The sequence below is a fragment of the Amblyraja radiata genome, chromosome 2 (assembly GCF_010909765.2).
Source record: "Amblyraja radiata isolate CabotCenter1 chromosome 2, sAmbRad1.1.pri, whole genome shotgun sequence".
Taxonomy (NCBI): Eukaryota; Metazoa; Chordata; class Chondrichthyes; order Rajiformes; family Rajidae; genus Amblyraja; species Amblyraja radiata.
The window spans coordinates 14540432-14547189 of record NC_045957.1 but is presented as its reverse complement, the minus strand read 5'-3'; the positions used below and the strand labels follow the sequence as shown (position 1 = coordinate 14547189).

Genomic DNA, 6758 nt, shown 5'->3' with positions numbered 1-6758 from the left:
AATGAGAGTCGGGGGGGGGGGAGAGGGGGAGATACAGAGATAAGGAAGTGTATGGTGTGAAAACGGGACATCAAAGAGAGTGGAGTGATTGGTGGTCCAGATCTCCGGCTGCTCTTTTTGTAACAAAATTACTCTGCTCTTGTTCCTGCTCTCTTAGTGCTTAGGAAAGGCCATGAAGAATTGTAAATAAATTGTTTCTCAGTCTGAGGAATAGAATAGAATAGAATAGAATGCTTTTTATTGTCATTCAAACAAACAAAAGTTTGAACAAAATTTTGTTCCCTGCAGTCGTAACAGCAAAAAAAAAACACACACAATTAATACAGTTTCACACAAACATCCATCACAATGTGAATCTCAGTGAATCTCCAAACACCTCCTCACTGTGATGGAAGGCAAAAGTCTTATCTCTTCCCTGTTAATTTCCCGCAGTCAGGCAGTCAAACTGCTGCGTCGAGGTGATCGAGGCTCTTGATGTTGAGGCCCGCGGTGGGCGGTGGTAAGTCCCATGGCCGATTAAGCCACGCCGGGCGATGAAAGGCCCTGCGACGGGCCGATTCAAACCCCGCGATTCGGTGCGGGTGAAGTTGCCGTTGCGGGAGCTCCCGAAAATCGGTCTCCTACCAGAGATCTGCGAGCTCCCGATGTTAATGTCCACAGGGCCTACGGCCGAAGCCTCTGAAGCTCCGAAGTCGGGTCGCAGCCACCGCGACACCACGGCCTCCAAAGTCAGCCAGCTCCGTGATGGTAAGTCCACAGGCTCTGCGACTGGAGCCATCAGATCGATTCCAGTTGGAGGCCGCCAGCTCCACGATGTTGGCCCCAGCAAAACGGAGACACGACAAGGAAAAGGTCGCATCCCCGTTCAAGGAAGAGATTTTAAAAGTTTCCCCCACCCCCCACATATACACAACTAAAAATAAACCAAAAACATACCCCTCACAAGACAAAAAAAAAGACAAAAAGAAAAAAGACAAACGGACTCAGGCGAGCCGCAGTTGCTTAGGCAGCGCCGCCACTTCCGGGTCTCAACCCCAGTACCATTGATTCTCAGTCTGAAGAAGTCTCGAAGCTGAGTGCCTCTGAGTCTGAAGAAGGGTCACGATCTAAAACATTACCTATTCATTCTCTCCAAAGAATCTGCCTGGCCCGCTGAGTTACTCCAGCTTTTTGTGTCTATCTTCGGTGTAAAACCAGCATCTGCAGTTCCTTCCTTCACAAGTTAATTGTTGGTTTTCATAAATAGCTGGCATGGGGAATTCCTAAATCTAATTATGCATACACACCGACACGGTTACAACCATGCACTTTGTCATAGGAACAGCAACTTAACCCAAAGACAAAGTTCCAGAAAACAAAACAATTTTGGCTGATTAAAATGCAGCTAATCCTTTTTCTTGCAAAAACAGTGGAATATTAAATATTGGTTGATATCAAATGTTTTTTTTTTGTTTTTTTGTTTTAAATATGGAACGCTTCACGAATTTGCGTGTCATCCTTGCGCAGGGGCCATGCTAATCTTCTCTGTATCGTTCCAATTTTAGTATATGTGCTGCCGAAGCGAGCACTGATATCAAATGTTTATCAAGCTCATACCAAACTTTGAGTCAGAGTAAAGAAAATCTCCTGACAGTAATCAGCACTACTTGGAAAACTATCCAAAAATGTTATTGGAACACAAGAGGATATAATACTTCTCTAGGTGTGAATGGATTGCAGGCTTGTGAAAGGTCAGCTAGCTGTTCTTTGCCAAAAGCAAGGAACCTTGTTTAAAAGATGCCTTGATGCACACTTGCACAAATGAAAAGACGACTTTGATGAATTTGTAATGAATGGCTGCCAAGTCTGTCAATGTATAAACTAAAATGCTTCCAGGGAGCATCACCTATAAATGCCTTCCTAAATCTGCCGGCCTAGTCACGCAATTCAATAGTATTTCGGCACTGTTTCCCATTTCAGTGGAAAAGGGCAGGCTCGGCGATCATTTCGCTGAACACCTCCGCTCCGTTTGCCTAGACCTACCTGATCTCCCGGTTGCTCAACATTTTAACTCCCTCCTCCCATTCCCACACTGACCTTTCTGTCCTGGGCCTCCACCATTGTCAGAGTGAGGCCCGGTGCAAATTGGAGGAACAGCACCTCATATTTTGCTTGGGTGGCTTACACACCAGCCGGATGAACGTTGACTTCTAGAACTTCAAGTAGCCCTTGCTTTCCCTCTCTCTCCATCCCCTCTCCCTTCCCAGTTTTCATACCACTCTTACTGTCTCCAACTACATTCTATCTCTGTCCCACCCACTCCCCTAACATCAGTCTGAAGAAGGGTCTCGACCCCGAAACGTCACCTATTCCTTCTCTCCAGAGATGCTACCTGTCCAGCTGTTACTCCAGCATTTCGTGTCTATCTGCACTTGGTAAGTGGGAGGTTGATCAAAAATATAAAAGCCCCTGTAATGTATGGAAAATTGGTAGTTTTAATTCACTGTTGGATTAATGGCAGAAACAATGGGTAATAATTTTAGTTTAGTTTAGTTTAGAGATACAGCGTAGAAACAGGCCCTTCGGCCCACTGAGTCCGTGCCGACCAGTGATCCCCCACACACCAACACTATCCTACACACGAGGAACAATTTACAATTTTATCAAAGCCAATTAAACTACAAACTTGTACGTCGTTGGAGTGAGGGAGGAAACCGGAGCACCCGGAGAAAACCCACGCAGGTCACAGAGAGAACGTATAAACTCCTTACCGACAGCACACGTAGTCAGGATCAAACGCAGGTCTCTGGCGCTGTAAGACAGTAACTCTACAGCTGCGCCACCATGCTGCTCTAATATGTGGCCAGAGGTTTAGTGGCTAGAGTATCGGATGAAGTGCTGCTCCACAGAGCACAGAACCATGTCCTTTGGTTTGTGTTCTATGGCTTGGACTCTGGGAATGATGAACAAATATGCAATGTGGACATCTGGTGGCTCTGTTCCTGGCTGCCTCCGCCCACGGTCTGCTTGTCTTTTTTATTTTTTGTTATGTTTAGAGTGTGTTTTTTTCAGTATTTTATGTGGGGGGAAGGGGTTGGGGAAGGGGGAAACCGTCCTTCATTCACTTCCTGGTGAGGATGTGGCTATTATCCGAGTTGCACCCTCACCCCCTGTAGATTGACAGATGGCATAATGGGCTAAGTGTTCGGCTGGCAACCGGAAGGTAGCTGGTTCGAATCCCGCTTGGAGTGCATACTGTCGTTGTGTCCTTGGGCAAGACACTTCACCCACCTTTGCCTGTGTGTGGCCTTGGGCAAGACACTTCACCCACCTTTGCCTGTGTGTGTGAATGTAATTATGTGAAGCACTTTGGGGTCAATGCAAGTTGACTAAAAATGTGCTATATAAATAAAGAAATTTAATTTAGATTGGTTATTGCATGTGAACCAAACATAGTAGAAATAGCATCAGTAACCCCACCTTACTGTAGGCTTTATGCTAACACCCACTTCCTACACTAGGCAGTTTTGGAAGCTGTAACGATGAACTAACTACTAACAACCTGCTGTACCGCTATACTATGTGTACAGATTAAAGATGACTTTGAACTCCAGATTGTATAATTTTCTTATTTACATAGTGTCAGAAGTGGGATCACGCTCTGAACATGTTCTACTGGCCTGGCATGGTCAAGTACATACGGGACAGGACCACCTCCTGTCCCATCTGCAACAGCCTGGCGCCGCACCAACAGTGACAGCCCCTGCTACAACAACCCCCACCAGCACTGGCCTGACTAACAACAACACTACCTCTCCCGCATGCTCTCCATATCGGTCACCTCATGTGTCCCCTGCTGCTTTCTCACTTCCGGGTTCACTGCCTCCCTCTCCCACTAACTTTTCTGGCATGGAGGGAGAGGGGTTGGTCCGTATGTGTTTGTGCCGCATTAGTAGACCGCCTGACAGATATGGCATGTATGATTGAAGTCTAAGCTGCATGTGTGTTTAACTATATTCGCTCTTTACGGGGAAGGATGTAGATTGGTTATTGCATGTGAACCAATCATAGTAGAAATAGCATCACTAACCCCACCTTACTGTATGCTTTATACTAACACCCACTTCCTACACTAGTCAGTCTTGGAAATGGTAACGATGAACTAACAACTAACAACCTGCTGTACCGCTATACTATGTGTACAGATTAAAGATGACTTTGAACTCCAGATTATGTAATTTGCTTGTTTACCCCCCACCCCCCCCCCCCCCCCCCCCCCTGGATTGGCACGGACTTTCCTGCCGGGACCAGACCAGAGCTTCAGCAGCTGCGGCTCTGTACACGATACATCGCGGAGCAGGCGAGGCCTTACCTGGGATCGCCGCTTGGAGCTCCGGAGTGTTGGGCCGCTGCTTTAACATCGCGGAGCTCCCCGTGCTGACTTTAACTTTGCGGAGCCCTGGGACCCTTTGCTGGGGGTCGCCAGCATGAATCTCCGACCAGCTCGTCCTCTGGACATCGGGAGCCGTGGACTCCGGTGGGAGGGGGCCAAGTCAGAGGTCCAGGCCGCTGAGGATGTTCTCCCATTTGACGTCGGGGTTCCCTCATTCCCGGTGAGAGGATCTGAACATCGGGCCGCCCGTAGCGGCGACTACGGGGTGCTCGGGAGGCCCCGACATTCCCGTCAACCCCGTGAACAGCGGGGAACATCAGTGAGGAGGTTGACTGGACTTTGGTTCCTTCCCTCACAGTGGGGAACTTTGGTGCCGCTGTGGGGATGTTGTGTTGTGGAATATTGTGTTCTGTGTTTTTGTGTGTTTTTTTTAAATTTTATTTTTGTATGACTAAGGAAAAGAGAATTTTGTTAATTGAAGACAATGACAATAAATTGACAATAAATGTCTCTTAATTGAAGACAATGACAATAAATTAAATCAAATCAAATCAAATCAAAAATGTGGTTGATCGGTGGTGATGTTCAAAGCTGTAGGAAGCTAGCACCAGATGGGTTATGTGGGCACAAGCATGGCAAATGGAATTCAGTCTGGGGATAAATATAGCAAAATACATTTGAGGAGGAGAATCAACAGAAAATAATATGTGATAATTGGATGGATATCAAGATTTGCAGAGGAACAGAGGGATCACATAGTGCATGTCCACAAATCCCCGAAGATAATTGGATGGATATATGAGGTGGTTAATAAAGCACACTGGATACTTCAATAACCACGGCTGTAAACACAAGATCGAGAAAGTTAAAACAGTGCCAACCTTTTTTTGTCATTTAAAAGAGGGTCCAGGAAGTATGGAGCTTAGGTTTATGCTAATTGGAAGAAAGTTTAGGAGTGGAGAAAAAAAAACTTTGCTTAGGAAGCAGCAGTAATTTGGAACTAACAGAATGACAAAAGTGTGAAACCTTTACCATCGAGATGAGCACTTGAAGTTGCAGAAGGTGCGGAGATTGGGACCAAGCCCTCAGAAGTGGGTTCACCTAAACTCCATCATTAGCGGGAAAGGACACAATAGGCTGGCTGACCTCCTTCTGCACTGTAAGTTAATGTGGTTCTACAATAATCTATGCAACCAAAATACTATGGGCACCAGAAATCTGAAAATAAACACAAGCGATTCTGATGAAACCTGTGAAATGTTAACTCTATAGCTACAGTTTCTTGTGTTGCTATGAAATGTTAACTGTTTCTCACTGTTCAGATGCTATCTGGTCTGCTGGGTATATTAAATATTCTGTCTCTTCTCTCTTACTTTCCTGTAATTATTGTTGCCTCAATGTTGCAGTCATTTTCATGTGGGGATATCAAGAAGAGTGTTAATTATGTGTTGCTTTTTAATGGTTGAAAACCTAACAGAGTCTTTGCTCTCACGGGACGATGAGTTAAATTTGGGTCGTGTCCAACAGCAAGTTTCACGACCGATCCATGTTGTATACAAGCATTTCCGGATCTGAATTTACGACAACTATGAACATCAAAATGAATGCCATGGTCAACAGTGGTACTGAAGAAAGAAATGCATTTTAAAAACATAAAAATAACCAAATTAATATTTAAAATAATATTTTTATTTTGGTCGCAGTCAATAAACTACTAACACATTGGGTGGCACGGTGGCGCAGCGGTAGAGTTGCTGCCTTATGCCCCTGTCCCACTTAGGAAACCTGAACGGAAACCTCTGGAGACTTTGCGCCCCACCCAAGGTTTCCGTGCGGTTACCGGAGGTTGCCGGAGGTTGCAGGCAGTGGAAGCAGGTAGGGAGACTGACAAAAACCTCCGGGAACCTCCGGAAACCGCACGGAAACCTCCAGAGCGCAAAGTCTCCAGAGGTTTCCGTTCAGGTTTCCTAAGTGGGACAGGGGCGTTACAGCTCGAGAGACCCAGGTTCGATCCTGACCACCATCACTGTCTGTACAGAGTTTGTATGTTCTCGCCATGACCGACCACATGCATTTTCTCTGGGTGCTCCAGTTTCTTCCCACATTCCAAAGACATTCCTACAAGGTTTGTAGGTTAATTGTCCGATGTAAATTGTCCTTGGTGTGTAGGATAGAACTAGTGTATGGGTGATCATTGGTCAGCACGGACTCGGTGGGCCAAAGGGCCTGTTTCCCTGCTGTTTCTGTAAACTACACTAAACTAGTCACAGGCACCATCTATTTGAGCCGTTAGTCATGGAAGGTGGAATTCGTTAATAATTCCAGTCATCCTCGAATCAAAGCAGAAATTCTAGTCCCAGCTCCTTGCAAGCCTTCTGAATAACAG

At 45.9% G+C, this 6758-nt stretch overlaps 1 non-coding gene across 1 annotated transcript; it reads right to left on the bottom strand.

Moving 5' to 3' along the window:
- Nucleotides 1–1461: 1461 nt before the first annotated feature.
- On the bottom strand, nucleotides 1462–1568 carry LOC116970549. The gene has a single exon (XR_004411177.1). It is a non-coding gene; the product is annotated as a U6 spliceosomal RNA (small nuclear RNA).
- Nucleotides 1569–6758: the final 5190 nt, after the last annotated feature.